The following is a 15,022-nucleotide window of genomic DNA, read 5'->3' on the forward strand; positions in this document are numbered from 1 at the left end:
AGTTTCCACATTTCTAGGTCAGCCCTTGCTGAATTGTCTAAACTGATCTTTGTGTCGTCGTCAGGGAGGCCGTGTAGTAGCGAGAGTAACCTGGAGATAAAAGATCTGCCTTGCGGGATAACTCTCATGGCAAAGTTAAGAGAGCCCAGGAGAGACTGTAATTCTTTCCTGGTGCAAGACCCGAGGTTGGTGCAGGTGTGAATGCAATCTAAAATCCTATCCACCTTGATTTGAGGGAGGCTGGTTTGCATGGATACAGAATTGATCGTGATCCCTAAAAAGGTGATTTCAGTATCGGGACCCTCAGTCTTATTTGCGGCTATGGGAACACCAAGTTCCTCAAATAAGGAGAGTGCCCTATGTAGGCTGAGCGGTGTGCAGTAGTGAGGTTCTATATACAGAAAATCGTCGAGGTAGTGGATTACTACTGGGCATCTGGACTCGTTGAGTAACAGCCAATTCAGGGTCTCTGCAAACAAGTCAAAAAGTTTCGGGCTACTTTTTGAGCCAAAGGTCAGCCTGGTAGCAAAATAATATTCCCCTTGCCATTTGACCCCGTGTAGGTGCCAGAGTGACTGCATAATAGGTAGCAGCTTAAAAGCATTCGAGATATCCGTTTTGCTCAACCAGGCTGCCTTACCGAGGTTGACAATGGCTTGAATGGCATCGTCTATCTTGGCGTACTGCAGTGAGAAGTCTTCGGATGGAATAAGGGAATTTAAACTTGGGGAGGTGGAAGAGTGCGGTGCAGAGAAGTCAATTATTAACCTCTTTTTGTCGTTGAATTTACCCGTGGCTATACCTAAAGGACTTGTCCTCCAGGACGTGAAAGGTGGTGTGGTGAAGGGACCTATCATGAAACCATTTTCCACCTCTTTGTCGAGGAGAAGTTTTAGACTGGCTGGGTCGGATATTGCTGACTGCAGGTTGGGGCATTCTAGTGTGCCTGAAGGGAGTGCCACAAAACCTGTGTGAAAGCCTTTGGTGAAACCAGAAATGAGAAAGTCCGCTAATTGAGAAGAAGGATGTGCAGTCAGGTAGCGTTGCAAATTTGGTACATTTATTGGAGTAATTGCCTTTTTTGGAAACAGTTTGTTCGGGCACATCGTTTTTGCGTGTGCCCTGAAACAGACAGAACAAACGTGGAGCAATCTACATGCGCTATAACTACATCCCCCTTCATTAAAGTTATTACAAACCTGCGTTTTCCCGAGAAACACTATGGGTCTGCCTAATTTGTCCTTCATTTCCCTTTGACTAGAATAGTCTGGGTTAGCGAAACTAGTAGATGGACTAACTGTGGTACTAGGACAAAAGTTCGAAGTATGAGAAGCTGAAGCGCAAATTGCACATGCTGGTGTCCTAAGCCCGGCGAAATGCCTACAAAATAATTCAGTGTCCAACTGACTCCAATCAGTGGGAGTGTTGAACTGTGCCAGGGATGCGGCTGATCTGGCTGAAAAGGACTTGTGGTAGTCGTAGAATGCATAACCACCATACTTGTAGGCTAGGTCCACCAGCTTGTGCAAATATAAGTCCAGCTCTTCCCTACGGTGCGGGAAATCGGAGCAAATTACGTCTCGATATAACCCAAAGGCTAATACGAACTTGGGAATATTAAGTTTTTTATTAAGCCTAGGGTCCCTGGCTTTCATCACTAGTGATATATCTTCAAAGGTGTAAGCCCTGTTCTCGATAACCTCCTGTGATGCGATGAGGAGGGAAGCTAAGTTAACATCCTTCCCTTCTATTATGTCCCGTCTAAGGTTTTGTGGGATTAAATGAACAGGATTAATGATATTAGACTTTTTGACAGGAGTATTAGTGGAGTTACCTCCTAAGTCGGACTCTGGTTGTACCAGAGGAACCTGAACTTCCGTAATGCCGGACCGACCAGAGGCTTCCAGGGTATCTAGCCTGGTACTAATGCCGGCTACAGAGGAGACCAAAGAGGACATCATGCTCCGCAGTTCAGCTAAACTATTCTGTATAGAACCGTCAGAACTAGGGCCTGGTGAATCCTCCGTAATTTGGGCGTTAAGCAAACGGAAGAGTTCAGCTTTCCTGGCTGTAGCCGGGAAGGGAATATTCCTCCTATTGAGCTCGGCCGTAATCTTTGGAATAGTCCAGGATCTGTAGCTGGATGAGGCACTAGGTTGTCTTGGCTGGGAGCTAGATCTGGACGGAGTGCTTGCGACTGATTGTTCATCGTCTGGAACCGAGGCTGTTGACATGCTACGGCATGAAAGGAAACTTAGAGTTAAATTTTTTTTTTTTTTTTATGCGTGCGTGTGTGTGCTGGTTGGCTAGCTAGTGCCACCGTGGCGAAGCAATTAAACTAGGTTGGTGACTGGTGAGGCCCTGCTAAGTGCCAAGTGGCTTGAGAGGCTCTATCTATGAGTTGGCGCGAGGGGATTTGAGGCCACTGAGCGTTGTGGCGGGGTGTTGGCCTCTCGGTGGGAAGTAACCATAAGACAGACTGGGGGTGACTGGTGAGGCCCTCTCTATACAAAATGCGAGGCGGCTAACTATGATTTGGCCCGAGGGGCGTAGTACCTCCGAGATGAGGATGGGAGTTGGCCTCGCGGGACCACTAACCTAGGCGAAGAAGCCAGGGGAAGATTACCGTTATTGGGCTCCTAAAACCCTAGCAACCAGCAACGACTAACTGGACGGGAGAATAGCGGCGACTGAACGTGCTCGTGTTGTAATATATTAGACTTACCTGAACGATGAATTAGTGACAGGATTAACCTAAGATGACCTAGAGAGTAATTTACTGTCGGCTTGTACTGCTGACGTCCCGAATTGCAGAAAAACGGACACAGGTGATGTTAGATAAAATAGAAAAGAAACAAGCCAATTTTAGTTTATGAAAATTTTACCGACTCCTATTAGTAGTGAGCAAGGTAGGAAGGAATAACGTAGTGTAGGAAGGGAAATATTACTAACCAAACCGTAACTTGTAACACAGCTTTAATTGAAGAACGTATCCTGGAAGAACCCCTGTAATTTTTAAAACAAAGCATACGGAGGAGACCCATACATTTAACAAAAAATAAAAAAAAATTAATTTTGCAAGTAAATGAAAATATACACATACTAGGTTTAACCCATTTGTATATCCCATAACAACTGCTAGTGAAATTCTAGATAAGGTAATGTGTAGGACTTAATGTTAACCCAAACTATTGCCCAATCTGTCACCATAACTCGCTACACCAAACTATAATACCTTCCTGTTATGCAGAAACGTACAAGTACTTGAATTGGTTGTAAATTAGAAATGTCATATGTGTATAAAAGCATGCCGCTCTAAGGAAAAATAACTAGTTTAGTAATACCAATACAGACCGAAAATTATGAAAATTCGAGCAAAGAATAGCGTTATGGAGGATAAGTGATTGTACAGTAGTTATCAGATGCGTTGGTTTGAATGGTGTTTATTGAAACGTGAGTAAGATAAATTATGAGCTGTTTAAGGTAGCCGAATGCGAATGCACAACTGACATGAATTAATTATCTAAGGAAGTGGAACTTACGGTTGTCGGGGACTTTACTGAATGCCAGCGTTCTCGTGGAAACAGTGCTGACCGGCGGGCTGTGCGAACGTCGCGGACGAATGACGTCAGAGGGTCTGTGAAGCGGAATGAAGGCGAGCTTCCGGAATCGACGAAGACAGGTGAGTAGGGGTTTGCTGGGTTTATATATGCCTAAATCCCTCCCACAACTTCAGGCATACGCCTTCTATATATATATATATATAGATAAATACATATAATTACATAAAAGATTACATTAGTATACACGTAGAATTTAAATACCTATAAATGCATATATATTAAAATTCTACATGTATAGTTAAATAATCTTTTAACGTAATTATGTGATTTGATTAATTAAAATTTGATTGACATGCCTGACAACACAGGGAGAAAGTGCAGAGAATTTAATTCGCAAGCACTATATTTGACCCTGTAACTCTCCAAGACACCATAAAACCTGTACATAGGGGGTACTGTTTTACTCGGGAGACTTCGCTGAACTCAAATATTCGTGTTTCAAACTGGTAAATTGTATTACAACGATGATATTTTAAGTAAAAGTGACGTTTTTTGCATTTTTTACAAGCGAACTGCACTTTTATGGTCTATATTATTGTTGTAATATGTTTTACTGTTTTAAAACACTAATATTTGTGTTTAGTGAAGTCTCCCGAGAATAACAGTACCCCCCATATACAGGTTTTATGGTGTTTTGGAAAGTTAGAGAGTCACATATAAGGCTTGCATTTCATTTTTTTCACATTGAAATTTGCCAGATTGGTTATGTTGCCTTTGAGAGCGTATGGTAGCCCAGGAATGAGAATTACCCCCATGATGGCATACCATTTGCAAAAGTAGACAACCCGAGGTATTGCAAGTGGGGTATGTCCAGTCTTTCTTAGTAGCCACTTAGTCACAAACACTGGCCAAATATTCGTTTTTTGCTTTTTTCACACAAAAACAAATATGAACGCTAACTTTGGCCAGTGTTTGTGACTAAGTGGCTACTAAAAACGACTAAACATACCCCACTTTCAATACCTTGGCTTGTCTTCTTTTTCAAATTAATATGCCATTATGGGGGTAATTCTCATTCCTGGGCTACCACACCGTCTCAAAGGTAACATTACCAATCTGGCAAATTTCAATTTGAAAATGGAATGTTCTATATTTGACCCTGTAACTTTCCAAAACAACATAAAACCTATTAATGGGGGGTACTGTTGTACTCGTGAGACATCGCTGATTACAAATATGTGCATTTTTTTGCAGTAAAACCTAACAGTATTATGACATTCACAGTTAAAATGTCAGATGGAAATGCAAATTTAAAAAAAATCTTATTTTCTCACATTTTTTTTACTTTTATTCATAATAAATGATGTTCCATATATGAATAGTTAATGATAGATTAAAGCCCTGTTTCCCCTGAACAAAATGATATATAATAAGTGTGGGTGCATTTAATTTGAAAGAGGGGAACTATGGGTGAACAGACATATAGCGCAAATTCCAGTTTTTGTTTACGTTTTGTTTTGATCAGAACGTGCACTATTGACTCCGTCCTGAAGGGGTTAACTTCTCCTTGCGATCCAGCGATGTCCCCGCGCTGTGATTGCCGGTGAGAGCCCCGGCGGATGCCTCCATCTGACTTCCTGGTTCCGTCTCTGTGAGCCGCAGAGGCTCATGGGGGCGGAACTGGGCGGGTAATTCAAATGCAAAAAAATGGTTACCGCTTTTGGTACAAAATTCCTGACATAATCATACCGCCAGGGAGGTTAATGCAAATTTTGATTCATTCAATTTTTTATAATTTTTTATATGCACACCAGTGTTTTTTTAGAGATCTATTATATTTATTGTTATAGACATATTCTTTTTATATAGATATATTATTTATTTATAAAATATTTTACCAGGAAAGATACATTGAGATTTCTCTCGTTGTTATGGGATATACATTAAAAATTATAAAAAAAAATATTGTTTTATCACTGGAGTGCTGTTAGCTAGCCCCAGATATGGATGCAGCAGGACCAGATACGAGTGCGGATTCCTCCGTTTAGTTGTTCACTAAAATCTTCCATTCTGATTTTTAATTTTGTAACCAACCTCTACGCCTCTCTAGTTCAGTAAAAGCTTTTATCACACCTTTGCAGTTGTTCACTGCCTTTACACATTTTGCTTAGCCATTTGTCTATGATTATTCTCAAGGCCTTCTTATTTAATGTTATTCCTAACTGACACTTGTGTGTTTATTGTGTGTTCTCCATCCTAAAATAAAAAACGTTATAATGATTGTCTACTTTCCTCCCCAGTCTGCAGCCTAATATATGTTACTGATGCCAATCTGAGCTCTGCTCTCGTTTTAGTTTGATTTTTAATGCCTGAGGGACAAAACCACAGGCTGAGCAGCACTCCTTTATAATAAAGACATGCTGGCATCTGAATGGAATGATGTCAGTCATTCATTTCCTATACTCCATAGCCAAAGCTAAAAGTTTTGACTATGAAGTAACCACAGGAACCAGAGCATATGTCCTGTAATTGCTATGCTTCTACTACCTGTAGAATGTCTCTCTTGCTCTCCTTGTCAGTCAGTTATTTGGAATAGAGGTTTATGCTAAGCAATGCATTGATAGGCTTGTCAAAAAATAGGCTTGTCTCCCAATCTAAACATCTGCTAATAATTCTGCTTGCACAATGTAGAGATTACATGTTATGCAATTTAAAATGAACTGAAGTAGTGTCTACTATGACACATACCCTTTAAAGGTATTTGAGAAGAGCATTGTTCATGACAGCAGTAATACTTGTACCTTTCTGTAGAGGAAACATTACATAGCTTCCTATATAGCATATACCATAGCAGGTCCGTTAGCAAAGCTAAAAAGAAATACAAGGTTCTAATACTTCAAGTGGGCATTTATCCAGATTAAAGTAAATGTTGGTTTATTCAAAATGTTCAATGGCTGGTGCTTTTCTACTTTGCCGATATTGGAAAGTAGAACACAACAATGACAAGTTTATTTTGATTGATAGTAATAAAAAAGTGATGTTTATAACATATAACTTAGCGACAGACATTTCTCAATTACAACCAAGAAGTGCATTCTGGAGGCAATATTTACATATGAAATTTAGAGTGCTGATAGTTTTGTTCTGCTATAATAAAGGACCAGTAAATTAAATAGCGCAATGCCTGACTATTTGCATAGAATCTAGGTGAATTTAGATTTTAATCCTTCCTGTAGTCATTGTGTAGAAAATGACCATTACACAATCATATATGGTTTGGGATTACTATATTGTATTAAATGATTAAAACATTTCAAGAGGTAAACAGTTCAAATAAAATGAAGATTAGAGTACCTCCTTAACGTAATGATAAGATTATAGATAATGTTATAAGGGCTGAAACCCTGAAATATCTTTATCTTTTGTACATTTAAAAAAACGAAATTATCTGTGATGTGAACGCCAAGCATAGCCTCAATATCTCATATTTATTTTTAAGTATTTGTGCAATCACCAAGCCTTTGCATCTGTATAAACAACTGTTACAAATAATGAAGTATTTGGTATACAAAATGTCACATTTTTTTAAATTCCAGTTTTTGGGTGAAAATAGTTATTTTGTAAAATAATTGTAATCTCCATCCATGTAATGATCCATCCAATAGAAACATATTTATAATCTTCCAAAAAACGAAGTTGACTGAAGCCAATTAAATATTTTGGTGTAAAAATGTCTTCCAGATATTTGTTAGAATTGAATAGTACATATTCAATATGTCTCAGATCTTTGTTAAAGAATTACAAGCTAACAAAATTATGTGCATATGTGTGTATTACACCGGTAATGAATACAACAAACATCAATAAATTAACATGTAAAGTGACAATTGAAAATCCAGTGGCTGCTCACCATCACTTCAGGTTGTTCCTGGGCAACTATTGCTGTCTAGTGACTACAATCACCAATTCCCTAAACATCCCAGCATTACTTAATTTTTACCTACCCTTTACTGTTATTATGGTGAGGGGTAAATAGGGATTATTTAGTAAATAAAACCGAATTCATGTAAAATACATTTCACACTTGCCTATCTAACTTTCTTCTATCTTCTTTTCTTCAACCACAAAAAAGTCTATTATATACCAACACAACTATGAAAAGTAAATAAGGACAAAAAAAGTGACAATAAAAATAAAGAACCAAACGCGAAAATATAATCCAAACTCTCTTTATAAACAAGTTTCCATGCTTTGAACTGTGCCAGTGTGCTCAGACTGGTTGGCTTCCTAAGTGTTGGCAGTCCTGATTTTTCTAGTTCGATTGCAAAAAGCAAGTGATCTATAATTTGCAAATGTATATCCTACCAGATGCATTCAGTCCCAATTTTCTTCAGAATCAGTTCTTCGTAAAGGTATATGGTATATGGTATAGGATTTTTCTCTTCAAATGTTTTATTGAAAGTTTTGAATAAGTATAACATTACCATTGGTAGTGCCTTATTTAGCAACCATAATGCAGTACAAAGTAAATTAACAATTCAAATATGTAAAAAAGTTTGGTGACCGACTGGGGAGGAAAGAACTAAATATTATATTGATGCCTAATATCTTCTTCCCAAATCATCCAATCGAGCTGTAAGGCGGTATTTGCATCCAATGGCAATCTTGTAGCTAACTCACAACGTTTGTTTTCAAAAAGGAGCTGTAATACCTTGCTAACTGAAGGGACAGTTGATGATTTTCAGTGTTGTGGGGTTGCGGAAGTAGCAGAAATAAGCAGTTGACCCAACTCTTTGACTTTTGGATATATTTTCGGGTAAATTTATTAATAAACAAAGATGTGGGGATATTTCTACTGGAAATCTTATGATGGATTGGATGAGTTTATGTATCCCTTTCCAGAATGGAGTTATCTTAGGGCATGTCCAGATGTGATGTAATGTTCCAACCATCCCACATCCCCTCCAACATGAATTAGTGTTTGTCAATTTTAATTTAAACAGTGCAGAATGTGTAAGGTACCATCTGTATATTAGTTTGTAATGTTTTTCTATGTGTGATGTACATTGTGTAATGCCTTTCAGTGTTAGTAAAGAGATGTGTCAGTCTTCAACTTTAAATTCCCTACCCAGATTACTCTCCTATTTCAGCACGTAGTCCAATCTAGGGCCTATGTCACCAGCAAAATAGGTATAGCATAAGGAGATGGTAATTCTGATTAGGATTTGAAAAAATTATTTTTTCTAAATTTGACATTGCCAGGTGTTTCAAGTCCTAATCCTGGTCAGAAAAGTTAAAATGTTCATGCAACAGTTTTACCATTTCCTCAAAAATATAAGTTTCAGAATAATCTAGATCATTTTTTTTCTTCAACTGAACAAATGACAAAATTATTGTTAACTAATAAATCATTTATGTGTGTGATGGAGTGTGAATTCCAGTATTTTCAGTTCAGGTAAAAATGTTTACAGCACCGACAAGAGGGTAGCATGGGATCAGACGGCAGAAGGACAAATCAATTTATACAAAATGTCCCATGCCTTAATAGTTGTTTTAGTAGAAGGAAACATGTCTGCCACTTGAGGTATGGTATAGGATTTTGATGTGAAAAGCACTGATTTTAAAGTTGACACGGTAAGCATCAAGCCAATTGGTTGCCTTAGTTAATATGTGTATTGCCAAACTGGTATCAATTTAGCCATTTTAGTTTAGTAAACAGACTAGATGGAGTAAATGCGAGAAAAATGGAAACACATTAGTGTTCAAACTCAAGGAAATCGGTCTCGATGAAAATGCTTGTTCTTGGGTAGAACATTGGCTTAAAAACAGAATACAAAGAGTTGTCGTTAATGGTAAATTTTCAAGCTGGACAGAGGTGGCAAGTGGTGTCCCTCAGGGGTCTGTTCTGAGACCCCTTCTATTTAACATTTTTATAAATGATCTTGAAGACAGCATTGAAAGTCATGTTTCAGTGTTTGCAGATGACACAAAACTTTGTAAAATAATACAATGTGAGCAAGATATTACTTTGCTGCAGAAGGATTTAGATAGACTGGAGGACTGGGCACTCAAATGGCAGATGAAATTTAATGTTGAAAAATGCAAAGTTATGCACTTCGGCGTAAAGAATACACAAGCAACGTATACCCTTAATGGAAGCGAATTAGGGATAACAACACACGAAAAGGACTTGGGAATTGTTATAGACAACAAACTATGCAACAATGTGCAATGTCAATCAGCAGTGGCCAAGGCCAGTAAGGTATTGTCATGCATGAAAAAGGGCATTCATTCTCGGGACGAGAATATCATTTTGCCTCTCTATAAATCACTGGTAAGACCACATATTGAATATGCTGTGCAATTTTGGTCACCTGTTCTAAAGAAGGATATCATGGCACTAGAAAAAGTGCAGAGGCGGGCTACAAAATTAATGAAAGGAATGGAACATATCAGCTATGAAGAAAGGTTAACAAATTTAAACCTATTTAGTTTAGAAAAACGTCGCCTGAGAGGGGATATGATAACATTATACAAATATATTCGGGGCCAATACAAACCATTGTGTGGAAATCTATTCACAAACCGGACTTTACATAGGACACGAGGCCATGCGTTTAGACTGGAAGAAAGAAGATTTCGTCTAAGGCAAAGGAAAGGTTTTTTTACTGTAAGAACAATCAGGAGGGGAATTCTCTGCCTGAAGAAGTGGTTTTATCAGAGTCCATACAGATGTTCAAACAGCTACTAGATGCATACTTGCAAAGACAGAATATTCAAGGATATAATCTTTCAATGTAGGGTAATAACTGCTTGATTCAAGGATAAATCTGACTGCCATTCTGGGGTCAAGAAGGAATTTTTTGTCATAGCTTGTTGCAAAATTGTGCTTCAAACTGGGTTTTTTTTTTTTTTTTTTTGCCTTTTGGATCAACAGCAAAAAACAGGTGTGAGGAAGGCTGAACTTGATGGACGCAAGTCTCTTTTCAGCTATCTAACTATGTAACTATGTAACATTCAGATATCCTGCTATTGGATATCTGTCAAAAACCTTTTGATATGTAGAGAAATGCAGCTGTCTACAAATTCCATGGGAAAGCAAACATTATGTCTATAAACAATCATGTCTATACCTATATGCTCACATGTTTTTGTCTCTGAATATATCTAAAGATCAGAATAGTGGAAATAGATAAACATTTTGTGTTACTTTACATTGGGAGGTGAATTTCATAACAGTTCTTCGCAACATGATGCTATTACTCTATATTATGTGTGACAAATTGAACCTCGTCACGGGTGCTTGGAGGGGCCTGCTGGCCAGCCTCTTACCAAAGACTATGGACCCTTTAAAAAAACTATGTGAACAAACTTGGTTCGTGGGATTTTATATTTGGTTCGGGAATCGAACAGCCGCACGAACCGGAGACCATCCTGGAGTTTTTTTAAGCCTAATTGCTACTTTGTAGCAATTTCCCTTGCAGTGTTCTCCATGCTCATCTGGGTGGCCGCAATTCCTATGGATGACCACGAGGTTGCAGCCATCTTCTTCGCATGAAAACAGGCAGAAGTGTTTGGTCGTCAAGTTCATGGAACTATTTTCAGACACTGAAACTCCCGAACACCGCTGGTCTTCCATGATCGCCTGGGTTTGATTTTATAGCACTTAGGAAGGCACTGTTTGGTAGAAACATTCCAATGAACAAGGGGAACAAGCTCCAGGGTAAGACTATTGACTACGTTTGGTAGTTTGTTCGTTTTTACACTACCGAACTAGGCCGACCGCAAGCCCTGATTCTCTGGAACTGTTTTGGGCATGGGACCATGCGTGCGGTCGGTCAAATTATGACTTCTAGGAAATTCCTGAACCCCGGAACCGATCTGGGTGAATTTTGGATTTGTTGGTCACCCAGATCGTGGCTATTAAGGGATGTAACTTTTGTGTGGATTTTGTGTGTTTAACGCATTTTTTTTTTTAATGTATGTTTTCTTTGCCTGGAGATAATTGAGTTTAATACAGTGCTGACTCAATTATCTCCCAGGCATAGGGGAGGGATTGTCCTATTTTGTATGGGAGTGTCCTGGGCATCAGAGCCAATGTAATCGTGTGTATGTCTTTACTGTAGTCTACTCTCAGGTCGAGGGAGGAGTGCCCCTTGCATGGAGATCTGCATATAAGGCATGTTGTGGCTGCCATTAAAGAGATTTGTTTTACCCTTCATGAAGTCTAGGCTTCTGTTTGGGGGATTGGAGAGCTATATTCACTCTGGGGATTGCTATAATCACTATACTCCCTTGGATCACAAGTGATTGTAAGAGCAACCTGCTTCGCTCTCTGGACTAGGAGAGGTCTACCCACTGGAAGCTGGATCCTGGTCTTGGGTCCAGGGTGGGTGGAGAACAGCGAGACCCCAACCAAGTTGCGGCAGTTTGTGGGGTTTATGGTGGTTATGGTGTACCAGTACGGTGCTTATGGTGCTCACAAGTACTAGGAAGCAGCGATTGATGGTTGATTTAAATGATAGATCCAAGTCTGTGTGCATCATCTCATGTGAGAGATCAGTGCAATATGCATAAAATGTTACACAAGGACCATAAAATTTGGTCTCATGCGATAACATATATTGTTGAGGAAGTCATGATGTCAAATAAGGTGTCAGAGAAATGCTTTGCCAGGTAGGAAAGTAGGTCTCAATTGTATTTTGCAGATTAATTTAAAATGATTGATGCTAACACAAAGTAATCTTTATTACATATACCTTGGTGACATTTCTTTGGATTTGTTACAAACAGGAATAGAAGGAATGTTGCGAGAGGCAATATTTACATAGCACTGGTTGTGTGTGCTCTTGGTATTGTTCTAACAAAATTGGAAAGCAGTGCATTGCAGGACACGACACCTAATTGCATCAAGCTGGAGTAACAAAAGGAAATAATATTCTCTTTCCCATAATTAACGTCATATTCAAGGCAAGAACCGTTTCTTTTGTTTTATTTGCCTGCTATATATTGTTTGCAATTAAACAATCTTGTTTAGGGATTATACCAATTTAAAAACAAAAGTGTAATAAAATGTAGGTGATTCAGATAGATTGCTTCCTAATTTGTTTCTGCAAATATATTGACCATGGTTAAAAACTTATTATTAAAAAAAAAAAAAAAAATTGTATATATATATATATTATGTTGTGCCTTTTGTCAAGATGTCAGTCTTATCACGAAAGCAGTGTTTTCTAAATCCCTACTCCAAGTACAAATTAGAAGATAATTCTCCAAATTATCCTCCAAATGTCTAAATTCAATGTTGAGTCAAGAAAAAGCAAATCAAAGACAATCACATATGATATATACAATAGTGTGCAAAGTACACATCATTCTACAGTTTATTTATGATACATTGCAATTGTGTTTTGGATACACTTTAAGCACTTTATTTTACTTTTGTGTATGAGTCACGGTTATTCACTAAAGTCTGAATGGCCCCATACCAGGATGGGGCAAAACCATTCGCCTGCATACGAGGACATTTGTAAAAGTGTGAATATTGCAATTCAGGCACTCGATGGATACAGATTTGTTCAGCCAAACCAAATTCAGACTGTATTAAGCTTTAGTAAACTTGAGAATTGATTGAAATGTGGTCATTTTCAAAGGATTTTATCAATCAAGACAAAGTTTGGTGTTAAATGATTAACCCTGCTAATCATGGGTTGTTGAGAATTTTAGAAAGATACATTTGCTTTTAAAACATTTTATTTAATATTATGCACAAATTGCCATGTCACTTTTTTGTCCTGTTTAAACTCAGGATGAGTTTTCATATCCGTTTTCCTGGCACTGCAGGTTCCTGCAGTGCCCCTCTCCCTCCCACCCCCCATCCCATGTTGCTGAAGGGGTTAAAACCCCTTCAGTGATTTAACTGAATCCAGTGCCGATGTCCCTCAGCGCTGGGTCAGACTCTGCGGGGGAGACATAATGCGCATGCGCGGCAATGGCCGCGTGCACGCATTAAACCTCCCCATGGGAAAGCATTATTCAATGCTTTCCTATGGGGATTCCGTTGATGCTGGAGGTACTCATGCATAGCGTGAGGATGACCAGCGTTGTTTAACCCCTTCAGGACCGCTGACGGTTCAGGACCGTCAGCGGTAAAACGTGCGTTTGGACCGCTGACGGTCCTGAACCGTCATAACGGTTTTGGGCAACTTACCTGATCGCCGTCGGTCCCACGGCGGCGATCAGCTCTCCTCCCGGTCCAGGGGGACTGCCTGTCTGCCCGGGCAGTCCCCCCTCGGCAGATCAGGACCCCACGGCCATGTGATCACTCGATCACATGACCGCAATAGGGGTCTTTGTATCTGCCTGCAGGGGGACTGTCTGTGCTGACAGGCAGTCTCCCTGCAAGTGAAAAATCATAAAATAAAGTGTAAAACAAAAAAATCAGTGTAAAAAAAATTATAATATGTGTATATATATATGATATATATACATGTATTATATCTATATATAATATATGTATATGTATCATATATATAATGTCACACTAAGTGTATTTTTATATTTATATATACGTATATTAATATAAAAATACACTTATATTTAAATTACACACGAATATATACAATATATATAATAACTATATATATGGTATATATATATTATTATAAAATACAAATAATATGTTAATAAAAATAAATAACAAAAAATAAAAATAATTTTTAATAATTACAAAAAAATTATATATATATATTCAATTTTATTCTAACAGTATTTTGATATTGATATATATATATTTATATCAAAATACACTTAGAATGTAATGATATATATATCTATGTATAAATAAATAAATAAAAATAATACGAAATATACATATGTCCACATACAAAATTACATTAATAATTTCATAAATATACACGTAGACGTCAAATATATAAATATGTATATATATTAAAATTCTATGTGCATATTTATGTAATATTTTTACCTAATTAAGTAATTTTAATGATTGCAATTTGAGGGACCTGCCTGCCAACCCAGGCCAAAAGTCCAGATAATTTAATTTGCTAGCACTGTGCTTAACCCTGTAACTTTCTATGACACCCTAAATCCTGTACATGGGGGTACTGTTTTACTCGGGAGACTTCGCTGAACACAAATATTAGTGTTTCAAAACAGTAAAACATATCACAGCGATGATATTGTCAGTGAAAGTGAAGTTTTTTGCATTTTTCACACACAAACAGCTCTTTCACTGAGGATATTATTGCTGTGATATATTTTACTGTTCTGATACACTAATATTTGTGTTCAGCGAAGTCTCCTGAGTATAACAGTACCCCACATGTAGAGGTTTTATAGTGTTTGTGAAAGTTACAGGGTCAAATATAAGGCTTGATTTTACTTTTTTTTTTTTTATTGAAATTTGTCAGATTGGTTAGGTTGCCTTTGAGAGCGTA

Source organism: Pelobates fuscus, chromosome 2, assembly GCF_036172605.1.
Source record: "Pelobates fuscus isolate aPelFus1 chromosome 2, aPelFus1.pri, whole genome shotgun sequence".
In the NCBI taxonomy this organism is placed as follows: Eukaryota; Metazoa; Chordata; class Amphibia; order Anura; family Pelobatidae; genus Pelobates; species Pelobates fuscus.